We start from the raw sequence: 25,567 nt of genomic DNA, 5'->3' as shown, positions 1-25,567 counted from the left end.
TATTCTTTCTTGCTTTGTCAAGGATTAGTTGACCATAGAGTTGAGGGTCCATTTCTGGGCTCTCTATTCTGTTCCATTGATCTGTGTGTCTTTTTTTGGTGCCAGTACCATACTGTCTTGATGATTACAGCTTTGTAATAGAGCTTGAAATCCAGAATCGTGATGCCTCCAGTTTTGTTTTTCTTTTTCAGGATTGCTTTGGCTATTCGGGGTCTTTGCTGGTTCCACAGAAATTTTAAGATCGTTTGTTCTAGCTCTGTGAAAAATACTGGTGGTATTTTTTTTAAGATTATATTTATTTATTTATTTGAGAGAGCACAAGGAAGAGAGACAGAGGGGGAGAGGGGGAGAGAGAATCTCAAGAAGACTGCGCACTAAATGTGGAGCCAGACACAGGGCTTGATCTCACAACCCTGAGATCATGATCTGAACCAAAATCAAGAGTTGGACATTTAGCTGACTGAGCCATCCAGGCACCCCATGCTGGTGGCATTTTGATAGGGATTGCATTAATTGTGTAGATTGCCTTGGGTAGTATAGATATTTTAACAATGTTTATTCTTTCAATCCATGAGCATGTAATGCTTTTCCATTTCATTGTGTCCTCTTCAATTTCTTTCATAAGTGTTCTATACTTTTCAGGGTACAGATCTTTTACCTCTTTAGTTAGGTTTATTCTTATCTTACTGTTTTTCATGCAATTGCAATTCCTTGATTTTTTTTTTTTTTTGCTGCTTCCTTATTGGTATATAGAAATGCAGCAGATTTCTGCACATTGATTTTATTTCTGTAACTGCTGAATTCTTGTATTAGTTATAGCGTGGATTCTTTTGGGTTTTCTACACAGTATCATGTCTTCTGCAAATAGTGAAAGTTTGACTTCTTCCTTGCCAGTTTGGTTGCCTTGTATTTCTTTTTGTTGTCTGATTGCTGAGGCTAAGACTTCCAGTACTAATGTTAAGTAGTAATGGTGAGAATGGACATTCTTGTCTTGTTCCTGACCATCAGGGAAAGGCTCTCAATTTTTCCCCATTGGGGTTATTAGCTGTGTGTCTTTCCTATATGGCCTTTATGATGTTGAGGTATGTTCCATCTATCCCTGTTTTGTTGAGGGTTTTTATCAAGAATGGATGCTGTATTTTGTCAAATGTTTTTCTTCTGCATTATTGTCAGGATCATATGGTTCTTACCTTTCTTTTATTAATGTGGTATATCACGTTGATTGGTTTGTGAATATTGAACCACCCCCTGCAGCCCAGGAATAAATCCCACTTGATTTTGGTGAATAATCCTTTTAATGTACTGTTGAATTCAATTTGCTAGTATTTTATTGAGAATTTTTTCACCCTCTATTCATCGGGGATATTGGCCTGTAATTCTCTTTAGTGGGGTCTTGGTTTTGGAATGAAGGTAATGCTGGCTTCATAGGATGAGTTTGGAAGTTTTCTTTCCATTTCTATTTTTTGGAACAGTTTGAGAAGAATAGGTATTAACACTTTAAATGTTTGGTAGAATTCTGCTGAGAAGCCATCTGGCCTAGGACTTTTGTTTTTTGGGAGATTTTTGATTACTGGTTCAATTTCTTTGCTGTTTATGGGTCTCTTCAAACTTTCTATGTCTTCCTGTTTCAGTTTTGGTAGTTTGTAAGTTTCTAGGAATTTGTCCATTTATTCCAGATTGCCCAGTTTGTTGGCATATAATTTTTCATAGTATTCTCTTATAATTGTTTGTATTTCTGTGGTGTTGGTTGTGATATCTTCTCCTTCATTTGTGATTTTATCCATTTGGGTCTTTTTTCTTTTTGATAAGCCTGGCTAGGGCTTTATCAATTTTATTAATTCTTTCAAAGAATCAGCTCTTAGTTTCATTGATCTGTTCTACTGTTTGTTTGTTTCTATATCATTTATTTCTACTCTTTACCATTTCCCTTCTGCTGGCTTTAGGCTATTTGCTGGTCCTTTTCTAGCTCATTTAGGTGTAGGGTTAGGTTGTGTATTTGAGACTTTTCATGCTTCTTGAGGTAGGCCTGTATTGCAATATACTTCCCTTTAGAACTGACTGCCTTTGCTGTATTCCAAAGGTTTTAGAATGTTGTGTTTTCATTTTCATTTGCTTCCATGTACTTTTTTTTTTTTTGAGTCTCTTTTCACATAAAATGTGCTTCCATGTACTTTTTAAATTTCTTCTTTAATTTCCTGGTTAACCCATTCATTCTTTGGTAGGATGTTCCTTAACCTCCATGTATTTGTGGTCTTTCCAAATTTTTTCTTGTGGTTGACTTCTAGTTTCATAGTGTTGTGGTCTGAAAATATGCATGGTATGATCTAGATCTTTTTCTATGTGTTGAAGGCTGATTTGTCACCCAGTATGTGATCTGTTCTGGAGAATGTTCCATGTGCACTGAAAAGAATGTGTATTCTTCTGCTTTAAGATGAAATCCTCTGAATATATCTGTTAAGTCCATCTGGTCCAGTGTGTAATTCAAAGCTATTGTTTCCTTATTGATTTTCTTTTTTTTTTTTTTTAAAGATTTTATTTATTTATTTGACAGAGAGAGAGCGAGAGAGGGAATACAAGCAGGGGGAGTGAGAAAGGGAGAAGCACGCTTCCCGCCGAGCAGGGAGCCCGATGTGGGGCTCGATCCCAGGGCCCTGAGATCATGACCTGAGCCTAAGGCAGTCGCTTAACCAACTGAGCCACCCAGGCACCCCTCCTTATTGATTTTCTGCTTAGGTGATCTGTCCATTGCTGTAAGTGGGGTGTTAAAGTCCCCTACTATTATTATATTATTATCCAAGAGTTTCTTAATGTTTATTATTAATTGATTTATATATTCGGGTGCTCCCAAGTTGGAGGCATAAATATTTACAATTTTAGATCTTGATGGATAGACCCCTTAATTATGATATAATGCCCTTCTTCATCTCATTATAGCCTTTGTTTTAAAATCTAGTCTTTCTGATATAAGTATGGCTACTCTGGCTTTCTATTGATGTGCATTATTATGATGGATGGTTCTCCACTCCCTCATTTTCAGTCTGTGGGTGTGTCTAAAATGAATATCTTGTAGGCAGGATATTGATAGATCATGTTTTTTTTATCCATTCTGATACCCTATGTCTTCTGACTGGCACATTTAGTCCATTTACATTCAGAGTGATTATTGAAAGATATGAATTTAGTGTCACTGTGTTACCTGTAGAATTAGTATTTCTGGTGATGTTCTCTGGTCCATTCTTGTCTTTGTTTCTCCCCCCCCCATTCAAAGAGTTCCCCGTTAATATTTCTTGCAGGATGGTTTAATGGTCACAAACTCCTTTAGTTTTGTTTGTGTAGGAAACTCTTTATCTCTCCTTCTATTCTGAATGACAGCCTTGCTAGAAAAAGTATTCTTGGCTGTATGTTTTTACCATTCAGCACGCTGAAAATATAGTGCCACTCTCTTCTAGCTTGCCAGGTCTCTGTGGACAGATCTGCTGCAAACCTGATCTGTTTTCCCTTGTAGGTTAAGGACATGTTTTCCCCCTTACTGCTTTCAGGATTCTTTCCTTGTCTGTGCATTTTGTGAATTTGACTATGATATGCCTTGGTGATAGTGGGCTTTTTTTCCCCTCTTCTTTTTAGCTTCAGTATTTTCCACAATTTTATCTTCTGTATCACTGATTTGTTCCTTTACCTCATCCATCCTAGTTTTTATGACATCCATTCGTGTTTGCATCCCAGTTATAGCATTTTTAATTTTGGCCTGACTAGATTTTAGTTCTTTAACCTCTGCAGCAAGGGATTCTCTAGTGTCTTCTATGCTTTTTCATGCCCAGTTAGTATCCTTACAATTGTTTTATTTATTTAATTAATTATTATTATTATTTTTTTTAGGGGAGGGCGGGAGAGGGAGAGGAGAATCTTAAGCATGCTCCATGCCCAGCATAGAGCTCAGTGTGGGGCTCTATCTCATGACCCTGTGATCATGACCTGAGCCAAAATCAAGAGTTGGACACCTAACTGCCTGAGCCACCCAGGTGCCCCGTTATAATTGTTTTAAATTGTAGTTCATACATCTTACTTATATCTGTATTGATTAAATCTCTGGCCATCATTTCTTCCTGGTCTTTGTTTTGGAGCGAATTCCTCAGTCTTGTCAGTTTGGAAGAAAAAAGAAGCAAAATAAAACAAACTAAAAAATTAAAAATAAAATTAAAAAATAAAATTAAATACAAAAAGGAAACTAGATCCTAAGTGTGTTTTGGTCTGCTTGTTATGAGAAGCTTGATAGAACAAAGAAAGAAAGAAAGGAAAAAGAAAAGAAAAAAAATTAAAAGTATATAAAACAAAATTAAATTAAAAATTGCTATTTCTTTCATGGTCATTTTTCTAGTTTGTAGACATGCAGTTTTGTTCTCTAAGACTTCCAATCTATTTCTTGGGTGTTTAGAATGTTTTGATATTTATCTAGCTGTGTTCAAGGGAGGAGTCAAGCTTAGGGTCACCCTACTTTTCCACCATCTTACCCAAGGATAATCATTACTGATGTTTTTAGGGCCATAGGATGTATGTTGTGCTTAGTGCTCAGTAAATGTTCAGTTAATGTTTTCTGTTTGAATGCTGAATGAATATATATATGATATGTATGCACTTATAAAGATATGTTGATATTCATATTTTAACATGGATAGCTTAGTTCTTTTGTAAACATTTGCTTTATCATGCTTGATTAAAATTTAAAACAAATGAAATAAGATGTGCTGTGCAATATTTTGCAAGTTGTTATTATCTGATGGGAATTCACACTTTCTCATCCTATTTGTATGATGCCATTTTAATTACATGTCACTGCCTAAGCAATGGGTGAGTGAGTGATTATGCCTACAGGAACATTTGGCACATGATGGGGGGAAGGCAGAAGAAGATTTTCAATTTATTATGACTCACTCAGGTACAAAACATGACACTCCTGGACAAGGACTATGTTATTGTCAGCTTGTCACTAGCACTAATCCCTGATCCATCACAGGAATTTTCTTGACAAACCGCTTGGGAAAAAGTCATTCTCTGTTCAGGAAGCCAACAGTTTAACTTAGAGGAAGGTGAAGAAATGGGGAGTGGTTTGTAGTGCTCACTGAAAAATATGATTGGTTCTTGTATTGTGTGACATTCATAGGGAATAGAGCTGAGGATACCTGATGGTGGACAGGAGGAAGTGAGAGAATTTCAAGAACATGCTAGTGATAAATAAGGATCTATCACCAGGGTATGCCTTAAGGTTACATTCTGGGAGCTTTCCCAGAATGATGTTTTCTTAACATCCCCAAATTTTTCCCAATGATATTTGGTGATTATATCACAATCTGCCCAGGACATTAAGAAAGTGAATATAACTTTTTTTTTTTTGTTTTTTTTTTTACTGGGCAAAAATTCATTGGTGCATGTATGTTTGTTTGGTTTTATATTTTAACAATGCCCTTAGGATTAATTTGCTTACTCTTCATAGTGAATCTATCATATTTAAACTAAAATGAAGGTAGCAGAGAGAAGGATAATAACTCAGGCTACAAACTACACTCTTAAGTCATTAGCTTTCTGTAAGTAATGAAAAGGGAGGTCTATATAAGTTGCTTTAAAGTGTATTCTAAGACAAAGTTAAACTATCATGTTTCCAAAAAAAATATGTTGGCAAGGGTCCCATGTAGTGGACTAAGTGGAGGGAAGAAAGGGAAAAGGTAATAAAGGGAAAGAAAGTTTTAAAAGAGAAAGGAGTAATTATGAACTTGAGAGAAAAATAAATGGGTCTAAATTGAGCTCTCCTAATTTCTAGTTATCTGACTGGGGACACATCTTTGTATTTCATTTTTCTTACCCATAATATGTGGTTAATAATAGTGGTTATCTCATAGAGTTATTTTGGAGTTCCAGTGAGTTCATATATTTAAAGTGCTTAGACCTTTTAAAAGAGTAACTGCCACATAGTAAGAGAGAATAAATGTTAGCTTTAATCATTATGTCTTGATTAGACAAGCCTAATGGGAGTTGAAAGACAAATAACATAGGAATAGCAAAGGGCACTTGTAATATAAATAAACTTTCAGTATTCTAGGACATCCTTGTTAACCTATTCAAAGTAAAGGAACTTTATTTTATTCCTAGAGTCAGTGTATGCCCATTCTAGCAGATCCACATGCTGCTTGGAATCTATGGTAAACAGGAGATTTACTGAGGAGTCTTCTGTGATTTCAGGAAATGCTGTACCTTCTTCAGTAGATTCATTTTGAGAAAACTCTCCTTATTCTAGAGGACTCTGGTAAAGATCAAATGCCTGAGCACTCCTGCACAAGTGAACAAGCACCCCAAGGTGTCTGTGTATGACAAAATGTCTATCTTGAACTAATTGTTGTTGTATCTATCCACTGAAAAATTTAAATGTTCTGTTCAGCATTTCAATTAAGTGATATATGTGAGATCAGTATTTCATAAACTCTGAAGCAAACAGACATCAAAGCTTATATTCTTATATAGGGAATGGACATTCCTATGCCAGATTATAAAGGTCTTGGAATTAATACTTTGGGGGGAGAAATTTTGACAGGGTTATAGGAAAGGGTATTTTGGAATAAACTCAGAATTGGAAATTTTGATATCCCACGTGAATATTTACCAAAAAACATCACCTCTATAAAGAGTCTCAAATCAAGTGAACAAGATGGTCCATTCTGCAGAGATCATCTATATTCTTTGTTTTGTAAAGCTGGTACTTGCTTAATGGCCTAATGAAAAGTAAGGCCTTGGAATTATGCCCTGTTAAAATAGGAGGCATTTCCAATTTGGCTATCACCATTGCTGAGTGCTCAACTTACCAGAAACTGAGTCTCTGATATGGCTCCTATGTGGTGAAGAATAGTCAGCTTCTTGCTGGTGATTCTATTATATGGGTACCCTCTCTCATGACACCTTCACCATTATTACTATTACAAGTTACTATTCTATATTTGGATTAGATTTACCTCTTTTTCATCTTTTTAAAACTTCAGTCTCTGATGCACACACGCATACATATATACTTAACACTCTTAAATTCATAAACTATATTTCCAATCCAACCACACATTCTTGGCTAAGGCATTTTCCTTACTCATGGCTGAATTTATGATGGATGGATGGATGGATGGATGAAGATGCTTCAATTCTGTATAAAGAAGTGTTAAGCCCAGTATGCAGATATTGAGATGAAAAGAGATAAATTCATCTGGCCATTCATATGTTTCCATATATACAGATATACAGTGTTATGTCAGTAAAATATTTAAAAAAGAAATAATTTGATTTTTGATGGTACATTTTTTGTCATAGGTACATAGACTTTTATCTTAACACAATTTGGGTAGTTTGTCATACTAATAATAAATTATACACATCCTAAATAATGCTTCACCAAAGAAATTAGTTCTTAAATGAAAGTTGCATAAAGGCACCTGCTTACCTGTTCTTTTAACTCCAAAGCATGATTTGAAGATGTAATGCAATTTGTCATGCTCTGATTTCCCAAACATGCCTGTCCTTGAATGTCACTTTCTAAATGATGATTAAGGAAACAAACACATTCTTCTACAATAAAAAGGTATTGAAAAATAAGGTTTTTGCTCATGTCACTGCAATGTAAAATTGGCTAGCTGCAGGACAATGAATATTCCTCAGCAGTGGAACCACTATTGAACACAGTGTATCAAAAGCCAACATATTTCCTTTCAATCAATGTCTGTCCTCCAGTATATGATTCCTATTGAGTTTATCACTTTTAAACCTATTTCAGGGGATTTATGAAATTTGGCCATAGCTTGTCTTTGTGAGAGAGATTATTTTTAGAAAAAATGACCATGTTTGTGTAATAACCTTTAGCAATGAAGCTTGTAATATATACCTTCTAAGGTCAGATTGATATATGAACTTTGGAGTTACTAGCTTATTTCTGGTAGTTTTGAATATATAAAACAATAGAATTATAAGATCAGAAGTAAGCTTACATATCGAAGATCCCTTGTGACCAGCCTGTTATTCTATCCCTTTTATCAAGCAATTAATCTGTGTTGTGAATATTCTAGTGAACTAGTCACTTGCCTAGGCAGCCTCTTACATTTTGAAACATTTCAAGGTTTGTTTTTCTTTTTAACTCAGTAGAAATATGTCTTTCTATAATTTCCATTTATTACTTCTAATTCTTCTTTCACATGATACTGCTTCAGATATTTGAAGATTGCTGCTATGTTTGAATAAGTAATTTCTAAGGTCTTGAGTTCTCCAACTCTTCTGAATATTATATTGAATGAGTGGCTATATTGTTTGTAGATTTCTTGACATTTTTATTACTCTCTTTAGGAGCTTTTACTATATTTTGTTCTCTTGACTACAGATAGCTAGACTAAAGAACAATTCATGTTATCACATACAGTTTTATATCTGGCTACTTGGGGTTTGTGGGCCAATGTGCTATGGAGTGGATAGAATTTTTCACTTTTTATTATTTATGAATGTTATACTATCATATATTCTTATTATGTGAATATAGCTTTTTCCTCAGTTTCTTTCTGAACGGTTTTACCTCATGATAGGAGATCAGGGATATATATACGTATTTTTCCTATTGAGTAGGCTCCTGAATCCTTCCAAAGGAAGGTTTTAAAAGAGTAATATTTTGTAATACAAAATCAATGTGGCGAAGAACCCAATCTCACCTCACCTAGGAAAACCTTACCTGCATGCTCCATTTGAAACAAACTATGTGACCTCAGGGGACTCATTGTGAATGGATGCATCAGGGAGATCTAGAGCAGAGAGAGGAAGAATTTATTTTGAATGTGGCTCCATTTTGGATTTTTAAAGAAGTTTCATCATGGCAAAACAGATATGAATATGTATTCCAAATCTTCTGCATATGGATAGAAATCGTCAGTATGAAAAAAAATGACTAATGAATGTCAAGCTTAGATTTGTCACTTCACTTCTTAACTTGATGTCCATCACCTGTCAAAAATACTTTTGGGCAAATAAAGGGCAGTCTCTTTTATAATTACTTTACAACAATCAAAATTAAGATATTAATATTCATACCTTCTTATCATCTAATCATCAGACTCATACCAGTTACACTAATAGTCTTAATGTACTTTATGGCCAGTGAACCTGGCTCCAAGTCAAACACTTTACATTTAATGTTCATATCTCAGTCTGGAAATATTCCTTTGTCTTTCCTTGAATTTCCTCACATTGGCACTTTTAAAGTTATTGTAGGATGTGAGCCAATTTGGGTTTGATATTTCCTTATAATTAGAGTCAGGTTATGCATTTCTGGCTGGAATAATCATAAAAATGATGTGCTTTTCTCATCTGCATTAAGGTGGAAGACATTTTGATTTATCTCATTATATGTGATGTTCAGTTTAATTACTGGATTAAGATGGTGCATGTCCAGCTTATCCAATGTAAAGTTACTATTTCCCCTTTGTAATTATTATGTATTTTGTGGGCAGTTACTTCCAATCTATATAAATTTTATATTCATTAGATATTTAATTAATTAATATTTCTCTGGATTTATGATTTCCTATTTTATTCAGTGGGTTTCGATCTGTTATTATCAGCTTTTATTTTGATGTTTAAATTGTCCCTGATATGAGCAAGAGGAGCCCTTTCAAGCCATGTTTTATTGTTTGCTTTTTATATGTACCAGACTTTTTTTTTTTTTGAACTCTTCCTTGCTTTTTGACACAAACAGATATTCCTGGCTCACCTCCTGTTTTCTGTACCTCAGCCATAGAGTCAAGCATTTCTCTGAGGATTTAGAAGCCAACACCTAGCATCAGATGTGCTCATTATTATTGAGGTTTTGCTTATCCTACATCCCCTCAGTGAGCAGAATTAGGGAATAAACTCATGCATATGCATACTCACATACATACATATGTGTGAACATAAACTATATGCATAATATAATGCACACATACGTGCATGACATAGACAGCTTAGTATTTACATTCATTTTTCTATCTCTGTCCATCAGAAACATTGAATTCATATCAATATTTCCAATTCCAATCCAATCAAACAGGGTTCATTCTAGTTTTCTTCCTTTTCTTCCTTTAGCTCCCTTCTCTGACAGTGATAAATCTGATTCCCATTACATTTAATATATTAATAATTTGATCATTCTTTCATCATGCAACCGATCTCCCATATCTACTGCCACACCCTCCCCCAAGCTGGTACTCTTACTTACTAGGGCTCTGACCCTCCCCGCTGTGTTTCCCCCAGGCAGACACTCTTCTTACCCATCTTGGGCTCCAGTACCCTATGTGGGGCTCTACCTTCTACGTGAAAGCTGTTCTTTCCCTTCTCAGGCTCTGCCACTCTGAGCTGGGCTGTGTGTTCACCTCCTCAGAATGCTCAGGCTCCCTCCGAAAACCTACACATCTTTTTTCATGGGCCATCCTCCTCACTCATCTTCCTTGGGCACTAACATCTTACAGTGGGCGGGCCCACACCTACGCCTGGCATGTGGTGTCCTTCTGCTCAGGCACAGACAGCCCACGCCTGGTGGTGGCTCTGTGTGGGCACCCTCCTCGTCTTGCTTGGGTCATGATTCCTGAGGCCAGACTGCCTCCCATCCCCCATGTGGATGCATCACCCACTCCGTTTAGGTGTTCACATCATACAGCCTACTGTCTCCCCAAATAACGGTCTTTTCTTTCCACTTGCTCTCCAGCATCATATGCTGGTTGCCATGGGTGCCCTTCTCACCCCACTCAGGCTCTTGACACTATGTGGATCATATGCTCTCCCTCATGTCTTCTTCAGCTAACGTGTTCTCACACCCTATGCCGGGCCACACCTTGTGGAGGTCTTCCTCCCTCTGCTCAGGCTCTGACACTCGGAGCCAGGCAGCCTTGCTACACCATTCAGACTGTAACACACAAATCTAGATCATAGTAACTTCTATTCCTCACCCCCGCTGGCTTGAAAGCCTGCTTTGCTCGGTCCACCTAATGGCTTTATAACTTGAGTTGTCCGGAATGGAAAGAAAAGAGGAAGGGGAGGAGAAAAGGCTAAAAGGTTTCTTATTTAGAAGAATTTAGTTAGTATCCTATATATAAAACTAACTGCATTTTTCCAATGCAGAATTTATTCATCGCTCCATTCAGTTCTCTTTCATTTCCAATAGATCTGAAAAATGTACTAATTTCAGAACTCTGGAAAACTCAATGTGAATAGGATCTTGGTAGGAAGAGTTGGAGTCTTTCTTAAATTCTACACTTTCTGTCTTTTAATATCTGGACACGTACACGGGTGATACTCTCTTTTGGTACTGGGGAAAGTGTTAACTTAGACATATGCATATTTCTAAGCAAACTGACTTTGAAATCCTACAAAAAGTCCCTATGCTATCAACAGTTCAACTGTTCATGCCAAGAACACAGCGAAACTAAGATGTGCTTCTGCCTTTCTGCATCTTATGCCAAAAGCAATTAGAGTTGAGAGAATCTTGGGCTCAGAACATTAGGAACCTGCTCATGTTGACACACATTTGCAATGTTGATGCTTCCAGTCCAGCATAGATTTTCTATTTAAGCCCATTATGTAATCCTTTTCTACTGAATTGAAAAAAAAATACTGAATGTAGACTAAAAAAGACCTTGATGTATGAAAGCAATCATTAAAATCTACATTAAAGCAAAGCATGTAGAAGGTCCAATTTAACAGTTTAAGAGGTCTTTCCCAAGCTAAACCAATTGCCAGAGCCTTTTAACATTTTTCTCCTTTCTCTATTCCTTCTTTCCTTCTTCCTCTCCTCTCCTCTTTCCCCTACCCTCCCTCCCCACTGCCTCTCCCTCTCCCTGCTCACCTCTCTCTCTCTCAGAATACACTGTAATTCTTGAATATCATGATTCCCATCTTTCACAAATTATGGAGAATTCTCAGCTAGTATTATTTTAAACATTTTCCTTCTCCTCTTCTCTCTGTTCTCACATGCTGAAACTCTACTTTAGCTTAGGTTTGGCATTCTTATTTCAACCTTCACGTCTCTTAGATTCACATGCATTTTCCATATTCCTTTCTTGTCTGTCTGTGCTGCATATTTCAATATATGTTTTCCAAGTCATTATTTATTTCCTCAGAAATATGTGTCTAACATAAGTCTAAATGTCTAATATGATGTTTATTTTGTCTATTGAGTTTTTATTTCAGTCATGCTATTTCTTATTCTTAAAATTCTTTTTGGTTCATTTTTTTTTTTTTTAAGATTTTATTTATTTGACAGAGAGAGAGCGACAGCAGGAACACAAGCAGGGGGAGTGGGAGAGGGAGAAGCAGGCTTCCCACTGAGCAGGGAGCCCAATGCGGGGCTCGATCCCAGGACCCTGGGATCATGACCTGAGCTGAAGGCAGACGCTTAACGACTGAGCCACCCAGGCGCCCCCTTTTTGGTTCATTTTAAAACTTGTCCAGTGTTCCTTGCATACCGTTTTCAAGTGTGTTTATATATCTTTAAGGTTTTATACACAAGACGTTTTATATTCTACATGTGATAAATCTAGTAACTGAAGTTCTTGGAGAGTCTAATTTTTAAAATTTTTTGCTGTCATTTTTGTTCAGTTATGTTTTTTTTGTTTTTTTGTGGTTTTTAGTTTTATGTAGTTCTTGGTAACTAACATATATTTGGCTGTACTTGATCTGTGGGACTCCAGAGGCAGGGAAAAAGTGAAAATTTTTTAATTTTAATTCTAGTATAGTTAAAGATGCTTTTTTAAGGGAAATTTTTATTTGCTTCTCCCAGGTTATGGGCATTTCTATCAAGCCTGGACAAAGTTAATTTAATATATGTGAATTTTATAAATATAAATTTTGACCCCTGAAAGTGAGTTTATAGTTAAAAATTCTTGTGCACAAGTACTTTTTCTCTATTATTATTGTATTATTATTATTATTACATCATCATCTAATGGGACTCATGACTGAAACATGTTTTGGCTATATAAAAGTAGATAAAAATGTGGATATTAAGAGAAAACTACAAGAAAAAATTCTATAGGTTGTTGATGTCCTAAGAACTAGAAAGAGAATAGAAAACATAGCACAGGAAAAGAGTTATCTGTGTCAGTCTTTAGATGATTGATATTCCCAATTTTCTTTTAACAATAAAACTTAATTCAGAATATTCCTTTTGAATTTCCTTCCTGTAACATTGCGTTTTTATTGCCTTATCAAACTGAGTCATGTTCCCATATTCTCTCCACTATAATCCATTGTCCATATTCCTGTCAGACTCACATTTCTAAAATACAAAACTGAATGTCTCACTCATGATACTTATATGACAAAAAAAAAAAACAACATATTGCTTAGATGGCATTCGTAGTTGCCCACAGCCTAATTTTACTTCCTCATGTCTTTCAGTTCTGTGATATATGTAACCCTGCAGGCAGCCTGCATTCCTCTTTCCTCCTCAAGCACACATTTCTAGCACTGCTCTGTGAGTTTGTACAGGCCCCAATGATCCCACCTTTCCCTCATTTCCTCAGTGAAGTTCTTCTACTTGTCATTCATTCAATATACAGATTAATTACTCTCTTCTCTATAAGATATTCCCTTGTTACTTTCCAGGAATAATTGTTTCTTCTCAATTCTTTCACAGGATTTTGTATAAACTAACCATATTTTATATTATATTATATTATATTATATTATATTATATTATATTATATTTTATATTGGTAGTCACACTCTTCATGTTAGAACTTAAAATTTTTAGTGAACAAGGATAATGCTTAATTCATTTTTATATCCTCAGAATCCGTCACAACACTTAGATTCATGTGATGTTGAATGAAAGAATGAATGGTGCCAAGAATTAATAAATCATCAAGTCCCAGAAGGTGGAACAATAAATATGATATTCTAGGAAGATACATATTAAACATATAAATATTAAAAGTGAACACCCTTTGAATGCAAACTGAGGAGTAGGGGGAGTTAATAATATTGGAAGAAGTACCCAGATGTCCATATTTTTATTCAACTGGGCATCTATTGTCGAGTAAAACACCATTGAGTAGCAGTTCATTCTTTTCAGTGGAATTTAATATAAGCCTTCTATAGCAAAAGTATACTGTCACAATGAGGCAAAATATAGCTAAGGGCAGAGTACAGAATGATTCTACCATTTCTTGTTAAAAGCAGAGGAGGCTGCTAGTGTTTTTATAGTGTATAGGAGAAAGTGGAAAGTTTTAACAGTAGAATGATAAAATTGTCATAAAATAAAATCATTTTTCAAGTGCATAGACTAAAGATTTCCTACAGTTTTTCCTGAAAGCTGCAATCCCAAAGTAGACTGTTGAGCATTTTGGCATTACAGAGTAGAATATTAAAAAAGAGAACAGACGCTTACAAAAAGAAAAATTGCAGAGATCAGGAAATGGAAACTCCTTTAGCCATGTTAATGAAGACTTATTACCACTTCCTTCATTGGGAAGTACCGGAAATTCCTAATAAAACAATCTATTACAGTATATCTTGGTGAATTCACAAGTCTTTGCAAAGGTGTTTGTTTTTTGTTTGTTTTCACATGTATGTGAATTAAGATAGCTTCACAATTTGGTTCCATTTTGGTGAATTTGTATGCTCTGAAATTCTTGTTTATCCTTCTTGGTGAATCAGCACACCTGAATGCTGTCAATTCCAATTAAATCATTAAACTATGATGTCTAAAAACACATACCTGATTATTGGTGAGGCAGGGATTAATTTTTTTCTTCTCAGAAATAAAAAATTCAGGTTCTATTCTTCACAGAGAAAGTTATCTTGAAGCAGATTTTCTTAAGGCAGCCACCATCGTGGTTCTGCGGATGAGCATAACAAGCTTTTGGGCCTGGAGGCTGCCTGCCCTTTCTGAGACTCCTTATAATTCATTGTCTTACAGGTGGAGGAGAAACATTTGCAAAGGTGTTCCAGGGCTTTCTGGAATACACAGGACTAATATCATGATGTGAGATTAGGAAAATCTGAAAGACCCTTACCAAGTTCCACTGATGGGAAAGGATTTAAGAGCCTAGTGTTTGTGCAGAAGTGACCAAAGCCTTATCATCAGTGGTTGAAATAGCTGTGATGGTTAAAATTAGAATCTGTTTGTTTATTTATAATGAAAAAAATATAACTTCTAAATAAATAAAATTCTCTGTAGAACTATATAGTACTTTCCTGCAGAAAAACTAGAAAATCATATTATCAGAAGTTTGCTTGGTGAGTACGGAGCAGAGATAAGGAATATATGACGCTATTTAATGGCATTAGGTTCTGGCAAGTGCAGCATCTGCCACCTGTTCCCCTGGCTCTGGGAGGATCATCCCCACTCTGGGCCAGGCTTGGAGGAGCCCAGGTAGGCAATGTTTGCATCTTCTTTTTATTATTATTATTATTATTGCACTGCTGATTGCAATGCACTAATAAATATATATCAGTGCAGTAAATCTTAAATTCTTGGGTCTCTGGACTCCATTATACTTACTGTGGACCTCAGAGAGGTTTTGTTTCATATGGGTTATAGCTATCAATATTTACTCTAATAGAAATTAAATGAGAAAGTTTCTTGTATTTATTTATTAATTAAAAATAAATGATAAGCCCATTAAATATTAACATAAATAGCATTTTTAATAAAACTGTTTTATAAAAGGCACTGTTTTATATATACATTTTTAAAGATTTTATTTTTACATGTGTGAGAGAGAGAGAGAGAGAGAGAGCATGCACATGCACATGAGTTGGGGGGAGGGGCAGAGGGAGAAGCAGGCTCTCTGTTGAGCAGGGAGTCTGATTCGGGCCTTGATCCCAGGACCCCAGGATCATGACCTGAGCCGAAGGCAGACACTTAACCTACTGAGTCACCCAGGTGCCCAGAAAGCACTGTTTTATATGTTTGCAAATCTCTTCCATATTTGGCTGACGAGAAGACAGAGAAGTTCTAATACACTGTTTACATTCTACCTGTTGTAATATGTTGTTCTGGTTGAAGTATACGAAGAAAATCTGGCTTCATGTAGATACGTAGTTGTAAAAAGGAGTATTTTAAAAGCCTTTTCAGATAGTTGTGGATATTTGATCCTATACAAAATTTGACAAATGGTAGTCTCTGAAAGGTTAAGTTACAGTATTTTGAAACGTATCAATAAACTTATACTCTGTTACATTGAAATCCACTGTTCTTTCTTGCACTGGAGACTTGTCTTTTACCCATGCAAGTTTTTTTTTTATTATCATGTATTGGTAATTTGGAAAATACCGGTTCATTAGATTATGCTTTCCTTCCTAGTGTTGACTTAGGAGTCTATTAATAGTACCACTGTTCTATAGAACACACTCCTTCTATAAATGTATTAATATTTAAACCATGCACGCCTGGGTGGCTCAGTCAGTTAAGTGTCTGCCTCTGGGTCCTGGGATCGAGCCCCGCGTCAGGCTCCCTGCTCAGTGGGGAGTCTGCTTCTCCCTCTGACTCTGCTTTTTCCCCTGCTCATGCTCTCTCTCTCTCTCTTTCTCAAATGAATAAATAATATCTTTTAAAAATATTTGAACCAGCCTGTATTAAAATACTCAATTTAAAAACTTAATATGTGTTAAATTAAGGAGAAATATATTTTAATATTTACCATAAGAATTAAAATCTAGAATATAAGAATTATGCCAAAAAACATTAAGCACACACATACAAACATACACACACACAATTCCAATCTGTTGGTAGGAGCATATTCCTAGAAACTGGAAAGAAGTAATTTAATTTAGAATGATTAAAAAGCCTAAGGTTTTTTTTCAATAGAGATTGTGTTTTATTTATTATTAGATATGTAATGGAGCTTAGAAGAATGCTTGGCATGTGATAGATGTGCAATAAATATTCGTTGAATGTCTAACTGACTTGAATACAAAGATGCTTAAGACTGTTTTGAGGTTTATGTTGTGGGTGGCAGATAACTGGTCCTTTTTTTTTTTTTTTAACTGTTCCTTAGCAGAGACAAAAAAAAAAACCCTGTTAGATAAGAATCTGACCTTAAGCCATTCTTATCATCTTCACAGATAGACATATTCTAACTTCTTTGTGTATCAATTGCTTTGTTCTAACCTTGGCAGGGAAGTGATAAGGAATTTTGCTGTTAATAGCTTAAAATGGTAGTACTTTCTAGTTTCACTGCTATTTGATTTGTGCTTTGTTTACTGCCTGTGACATGAAAACTATGATTTAGTTGGTGCTGACTGTTGGTATGAGTTAGGCTGCACTCTGCACTGTGTGTTCAGATTTTATTTGCAGTGAACCAGGCAGGTAGCAGTAGCTTTTGGTCAATTCTAAGTGGAACAAGTGAAGTGACGTACCACACAGAGTTCTTAATGGGAATTTTGCAATTTTTAAGTGCTTGAGCACTGATAGCACAAAATAAAATTCTGAAGATTTGTGGCTTCATACCGTTATTTTTCCTAAACTGTGTTTTGCATGACCATTTTGCCATGTGAGGATGCCAATTCACACAATGAAATTTGACTTCTGTCTCTCAGACATTGTACCAGACAAAGTAATGATGCCAAGTGGCATCTATATGTAAAAGTTAATATCTAACATGGAGCGTTATGGGTTGAATTGTGGGCCCCCAAAATTCATTATGTTGAAATCCTAACACCCCGTATCTCAGAATGTTACCTTATTTGGAAATAGGATCTTTACAGAGGTAGGGAAGTTAAATGAGGTCATCTGGTGTTCTTACAGAAAGTGGAAAATTTGGAGACAGACATGCTAAGAGAGAGAGAATGTAAAATGAAGATGAAGGCAGAGACTGGGGTGATGCTTCTATACCAAAGACTGATAATAAAACCACCAGAAGTTAGGTGAGAGGCAGGGAACAGATTTTTTCCTAACAGCCCCCCCGAAGGAATCAACCCTACTGACTCTTTGATCTCAGACTTTGAGGCTCCAAAATTGTGAGATAATAAATTTCTGTTGTTCCAAGTTATCCATTGTGTGGTATTTTGTTATAGCAGCCCTAGCAAACTAATACATCAAGAAACTTAATCATTTTTTATTGTTAAATTAAACTACTTTTTTTTTTCAGCTTCTAAGGATGCATTCCCATTTAGTGGATGGGAAGCTCATCTAGGGCTAAAACCATGTCTGTCTTGTTGAAAGTTTGTGAATGTTCAGTGTTTTTGACATGAGCATTGGCATGATGAAATTAGTATTTTGGAGGTTATGGAAAATGAGACTGCAGGTATTTGCAAAGTTTATTGAGGTTTATGGATAAAAGCATCAGATGAAGTATGCATTATAGATACTATAATCAGCCTGAAATATACTGAGAGTCAGCTAGGATTGTGCCCAGTGGGAAGCTAATTGCAGTGCCTTTCTGATTAGGGCATACTAAAAATACCTAAAATAACTGACTCCCTACTTGGCCAGTTGATTATATTCCACCGTCATTTTCCCTAAAATAGGTGAATCACATGGGATATAGTAAATATATAGAATGGTGGCTTACAACTCTCATGTACTGTGTTGGGATCTTCATGGAAAGAAAACACAGTTTAAAATCATCTCAGCATTATGTCTTTAACATCAGTGTGGTAGGCAGAATAATGGTCCTACAAATATGTCCGTGCCCTAATCCCCAAAATATGTGAATATGTTACTTTACATGGCAAAAAGGACTTTGCAGATGTGATTAAAACTATGAGCCTTGAGGAGTGTATGGCTGGCTCCATCTGTGGAGCATGTGACTCTGGATCTTGGTGTTGTGAGTCCAAGCCCTATGTTGGGTGTAGCAATTACTTGAAAATACAATCTTAAAAAAAAAAAAAAAAAGTATGAACCTTGAGATGTGAAGATAACCTCATATTATTCAAGTGAGTCCAATCCAATCACATGGGTCCTTATTACGGGACTGAGTTCAGAGTCAGAGGGAGATGTGACAAAGGAAGAAGGATCAGACAGACACAATATCGCTGGTTGCTTGCTTTGAAGATGGAGGAAGGTGCCATGAGCCAAGAAATGAGGGCACCCTCTAGTAGCTAAAAGAGTCTCTCTGCTGGAGACTTCAGTAAGGAATATAGCTCTGCCAACAACATTTTAGCCCTGTGAGATCTGGATTAGACCTCTAACCTATAGAAATGTAAAATGGTAAGTTTGTGTTGGTTTAAGCTTTTAAATTTGTGGTGATTTGTTACAACAGCAATAGGAAATTAATGCAATCATAAATTGCCAACAAGTATTTTTTGATCTTGTAATTGTGCAAGGTGCTTTAAAATTATATGTAACAGATGATAAACAATAATAACTATAACAGTTTATTGTGAAACTGAATGAGATATGAGAGTCAATATTTTTAAAACCCTTTCATACCCATAGCAATCTTTTTTTTCCACTTTGACAAGGGTTTTTATTTATTTTACATTTTGTCATATCATAGTTTCATGACATTGCCACCAGAATACACAAAATTAGGTTCTTCGCTTTATACAGAGAGGAAAATAATGAACTCCATTAAAAGTCCACCTTGACCAAAGAGACAACCTCTGATGGAAAACCACATGCAGGAGAACCCAATTTATCTATATTTATAGATATATTATCTGAAAGAACACAGAAAAAAAAATCCAAGGTTTGCAGCACTATCTATAGTAAGGATTAATTCTATCAGCTTTTCAAACAGTCACATTTGATATTCAAAGGAAGCATGCCAGTGAATACAACTGGGGACAGACTAATATCCCACCAGGCTCCAGAACAGTCTAGTAATGACCTAAAATTCTAGAAGGGGCTGATATGTGCAAAGGAAATGTGGATGCAGGGGGTCCTCTCAGTCTCAGAGCACCCCCCCACACAGCTGCCCCCTCCACAGCCCTGCAGTTTTCATTGCTTTGTCCCCTTCTTCACTTGTTTTAGGGTTTGTGGCAATTGATTTAAGCTCCAACACAAATGGCTCTGGTTTCTGGGCCAGGAGATTCTCCCTGATAGTGTGGGTGGGCAGGAAGTATATGGCACAGTCATGGGCTTCAGGTGAAAGGAGGGGACCTGGGTACGTGGAAAGCCTTTCTCCTCAGCCTGGCCCGTGTTCACTTCAGGAACCTTCACTTCCCACCCCAGGACCAGCAAACCCCAGCCCAAGCCACTCCAATAGTCCTGAGATGGTGATGTGGACCTGCAGATGTCTCACTACCTTGGATCATATCTCTCCAAATAAACTCTCTTCTTTCTTAGTGATGCCCACATAAAATGTTGGCATAGTTTGACCAAAACTCTCCCTAGCAACACCATGTTTCTGGTGGCCTTGGACACACTGCTGCTAATTGGGTTGTCATCCATGGAACCTGGGGGCAAAAATGGGGATCTACTGTGACCCTCAGCCACATACTGGCTCCCAAAGGCAGGCACCATGAAGTTCTTAGGGGTGTGTTCAACCCTCATGGGCTATCCCAGCATTTAACCTCAGCCCCCAAGTCAGGTGCCCATGGAGATGGAGGATCAGGCAACTTTCTACCTCAGGGCCTTGGCTCAGACAGGGAAAATGAGCTGGCGGGAGGATTGCAGTATTTGGACAGGGGCAGGCGGGTGTCTTTTCTGGGCCATGGGCTCCAACAGGACAGCTCCATGGTGTGACTGATCTGGCCCAGCACCTCATTGCTCTCTGAGTGGGTACAAGCTTGTGGGTGGCTGCCTTCCACTGAGCTGGTACCAGTGAGAAATGCAGGCAAGGCTGGCCCTGCTGGTCAAGGGCATGTAGCCCATTCCTTGCAGGAAGTATTTGAAGGCCTCATTCAGCTTGCCTGGCTGTGTGACCTGGGGGATCCCCCTGGAATCTGCCACCTTTAGAAAGGTCGTGGTGGTTGGATCCAGTTTGAAGTTGCACTCCACCACCCCGTCCTTGGCAGGCACCTTATCCTCAACCACCAGTATCACCAGACAGAATGTCTTGATGTAGGGCACTGCTCCAGGCAGGTTAATGTCCAGGTCTCTGCAGCTGTTGTACATGTTCCAGAAGAGCTGCGGGTTGGCATGGCTCACTATGTTCCAATCTGCTGCCAGTAGCTCCGAACCAGCTCCGTGTTGTTCACCAGCCCCTCCTGGCAGAAGAGGGGGGATAGCACTGTGTTAGCTAAAGTGCTGGTCACACCAGAGAGCTTGGTGGCCACCCAGTCAATCCGGACTTTGCTGTTGGGATCGGGGTTCATCAGCACCAGCCCCTCCACCATGTTGGGGAAGATGACTACAAACTTGGCCAGCACATAGGCTCTGGATCCCATTCTGTACTCAGTCACATACTTGAACCGAAGATGCTCTACCCCATGGGGGAGCATGGCAGCCAGCTACTCCATGGAGGGGAGCTGATTCCCCTGTGGAAACTATGAGCCCCCACCTGCTGACCAGGGGCATCCACGTGGCACACCACAAAGTGCTTGGAGATCTCCTGCATGCCCTCAAAGTTGAAGAAGGTGTTGGAGCACAGCTTGTGATTGAGGCCCACGTCATGGAAGGTGAGGATGGTAGGGGGGGTTTCCCTTGGGGGAGACCCAGATCACCATGTGTAGAAGGTGGTAAAGCTTCCTGATATCATGTTCCCCATCCCAGCACTCCACCAGAAGGTACTCCGCCTCTACCAGGAAGGACAAACAAAGGCGTGAGTCACCAGGGTCCAGAAGGAGGGGGCAGCACCAGGGGGAGGTGATGGCGCTGTGTCCATAGCAGTCTTTTAAGCAAAAAGATAGAAGCAATTTTTCCAAGACCACAGAATACTAGTCTAGTTTTGTCTAACTTTGTACCTGAGTTCTCTTAACTCCTCTATTCTGCTGCCTCTCAGAACTGCTGATACTGAAGAGCTAACACCCTACGTGGGTCACTAACTGGTGTCACATGTTTATTTTTAATAAAAGTGATATTCCAAAGATAACTTGGAAGTCTCCAGAGTAAATAAGTAATATTTCATGCATTATTTTTATTATATGTAAGTGTAACTACATTTGTGATTATCTTAATTAAAATGAGAACTAAAACTTATGCAATATCTTTGGAGTATGTCTGACTATTTGGGGAGGCAGAGTGAAAGGGGGTTTTGAAGCATATAGTTTTTGTAAATGATTTTGTTTTTAATTTGATGCATCCTTTTGGACGAAGTAAGAAATGGTCTCTAAGCTATCTACCCATGGAGCAGAAAACTCTTTCTTAGGCACCTCTTACTTCATGGAGTTTAACCACCATGTTTTCTTGGACCTTTCTTTGGAAAGGTCATGCATATGTCAGCTGGGGGCCTCCTCTGCATCTCAGGGATAAAAGTTACCTTATGTCTCTTAATAGCATGATTTACAAAAATCCAAAATTCTTCCTAAGATTGATGCAAGTTCCCAGAGGACTTACATATTCAGTCTTCCCTGCCTCTTGGGCTTCTGATTCTGTATCTGCTGAACCATATTGATCAACATTGGCCTCTTAAAATTTTACAACGTGAACACACTGTATTTTTCTAAAGACTTCAGTGGTAGAAAACAGTGGGGTTTGTATCACAAACAACTTCAAACGGAACTGTAGGTATCCTTATTCTTGAAACTCTCTTTCACATTCCCTCCATTGTTGACTTCCAAAGAATATTTTTCATTGGGATAAAATAGACATTGCACAGAAGTTACCATTTTAACCATTTTGACACGAAGTACATTCATAATCCTGTGCAACTATCACCCCCATCCATCGCCCAGAACTTTTCATTTTCTCAAACTGAAACTTTGTACCCATTAAGCAGTAGAAGTGACTTCCCATTTTCCTCTTCCTCCCGTCCCGGCAACCACTATTCCACTTTACGGATCTGACTATTCTAGGTTCCTCAGATAAGAGGAGTTCTGCAGTATTTGTCCTTTGGTATCTGGTTTGTTTCATTTAGCATAATGTCTTAATGTTGTAGCAGGTATAACGTGTCAGAATTTTAGTCCTTTTTAAATCTGAATAATTTTCTATTGTACTCATATACTACATATTGTTTATCTGTTCATCTGTTGGTGGATGTTTGGGTTTGGGCTGCTATAACAGAATATCATAGACTGAGTGCCTCATAAACAACAGAAAATTATTTCTTACAGGGGCGCCTGGGTGGCTCAGTCCTTAAGCGTCTGCCTTCGGCTCAGGTCACGATCCCAGGATCCTGGGATCGAGCCCCGCATCGGGCTCCCTGCTTGGCCAGGAGCCTGCTTCTCCCTCTCCAGCTCCAACCTCCCCCGTCCCCCCGCCCTGCCGTGCTTGTGTTCCCTCTCTTGCTATTTCTCTCTGTTGAATAAATAAATAAATCTTAAAAGAAAAAAAAAAGTATTTCTTACAGATCTGGAGGCTGGGAAGTCCAAGATGAAGTTAGCAGCAGATTCGGGTCTGGCAAGGGTCCATTTTCTGATCCATAAACCACTGTCTTCTTGCTGTGTCCTCACTAGTGGGAGGGAACTCCTGGGATCTCTTTCATAAGAGCACTGAATCCATTCATGAGGGTTCTACCCTCATAACCACATCACTTTTCACAGGCTCCACCTCCAAATAAGATTTCAGTATATGACTTTGGGGGGACACAAACATTTAATCTATAGCAGCACTTAAGCATCTTTCCCCCCAGATCATCTCACTTTGTCTTTTCTTCTCACTGCTATGATCTTTCATCTTGCTCCACCCTTTTTGCAACAATAAAGACATTTTCTCTCTTCAGCTTAAATAGGACAGTTTGGCCTTCTCTGAAGCCTTTGTAACACCTTTGCTTTTCTTGGATCTAAATTGTTACCATAGGTTTGGTTAAACTACTTTTCCAAATTATTATAGTTCCCAAGCTAAGATGAATTCTTATACCAACTACTAAACTAAACCACCTTGTTTTTCCTTCTTTTCAGGAGCTCATAGCTTGTCCACTGTGAAGGTCTGAATTAAAAGTGGGAGTGCCAGCTCAGCACATTTTCCTTTATAGTTTATTATTCTGTGTGGATTAATGAGATAGAGAAATATTTCCTAATTACTCTGGTCTTTTTAATGTAATAAACTATTTTTATTTTTTATTTTTTTTAAAGATTTTATTTATTTATTTGACAGAGAGAGCGAGCACAAGCAGGGAGAGAGGCAGAGGGAGAGGGAGAAGCAGGCTCCCCGCTGAGCAGGGAGCCCGATGCGGGGCTCCATCCCAGAACCCTGGGATCATGACCTGAGAGCTGAAGGCAGATGCTTAACCGACTGAGCCACCCAGGCGCCCCTATTTATTTTTAAATAATATGAAATATTATATAATTCTTTAGCCAGAAAGAGTAATTGAAAAACTTTAACCTCTAGAATATAGGGATAACATGGTTATTTTAGCCCAGGCCACAGAATGCATAATATTTCACAAATATCTAAAGTGAGATAAGAAGAATCTTTGGAGGATGTGAAAAATAAATTTGGCAGAACAAAACTGGAAAGAACTGTTTCTGTTGATAATAATAAAAAAAAGAATCAGATTTTTCACATTGCATACGTTGACCTCCTGAAAAATTTGTTTTTCCTGAGCAGTGTAACATTTTTCACAAGCCTAAATGTTAGAAGAGTTAGTGCGCTATCATCAAACTCAAATATCTCATCTAATTTTACACATTAGTATTTTTTTTTTGTGGAACAGCAGAAAGTATGTGTATCTACATTGACATTTATTATCTGAAAGGGTTGTTGACTCATGTAATGGGAGAATCTGGGAATAGATCCTACTTAGGCAGTGATACCTTTAAATTGGAAGTGAGAAAAACATGTAAGTCCATCCTATAATAAATTAATATAGATGATAGATGGATGAATAGATAGATGATAGATGATGGATGGATAGATAAGAAGAAAGAAAGAATTGCAAAACTATTCTAGATAAGGTTTTAAATAATACAGACTAGAAAGTGGTAATTAAAACATTTGATTGGAGGAGAGAGAAAGCAAGATTTTATCAGGAATCTTTGTTATTGTTTGTTTTCCTGAAGTCTGAGCTTTTATGCTTCTGTGGTGATACCATATACAATTCCTTTCAGCTTCTACATGGTTTACCAGAGAACAGTTTATCATAAATGCTTATGGATTCTAAGACAAAGGTAATAAACAGAATTCCTTAAATGTTAAAAAAAAATAGAGTCTGAGCAAGCTTCACACTATATTTTAGGGAAAATCCCCAGCTATATTAAGGAATCCTATCTTGATGCTGAGTATCTGATTATTTTGGATCACATGTGGTTCCTTTCTGAAATATTGGTAAACTCTAAATTTGTTAATCAATTGAGATGTTCTTATTTTTCAGAATAACTACTCTTCATCATTTGGGTCTCGTGGTCCCATAATTCTAAAAATGGTTTAGCATTCTTTAAATACTGAACATTGGGGGTGCCTGGGTGGCTCAGTCGTTAAGCGTCTGCCTTCGGCTCAGGTCATGATCTCAGGGTCCTGAGATCGTGCCCTGCATCAGGCTCCCTGCTCCGCGGGGAGTCTGCTTCTCCCTCTCCCTCTGCCTGCCGCTCTGCCTAC

General features: G+C 37.5%; 1 long non-coding RNA gene and 1 pseudogene across 1 annotated transcript in view; one reads left to right on the top strand and one right to left on the bottom strand.

The window, feature by feature from the left end:
* The window catches only part of LOC145717279 (uncharacterized), a 150,243-nt gene that overhangs the window by 99,691 nt on the left and 24,985 nt on the right, over positions 1-25,567 (top strand). The window lies entirely within an intron of this gene.
* LOC102749439 (protein NDRG4 pseudogene) lies at positions 20,055-21,615 on the bottom strand (annotated as a pseudogene).

This window comes from Leptonychotes weddellii, chromosome 1 (genome assembly GCF_054177405.1).
Source record: "Leptonychotes weddellii isolate Sample4059 chromosome 1, ASM5417740v2, whole genome shotgun sequence".
In the NCBI taxonomy this organism is placed as follows: domain Eukaryota; kingdom Metazoa; phylum Chordata; class Mammalia; order Carnivora; family Phocidae; genus Leptonychotes; species Leptonychotes weddellii.
The sequence above is the reverse complement of the archived record's forward strand: the minus strand, read 5'-3'. Positions and strand labels throughout refer to the sequence as shown.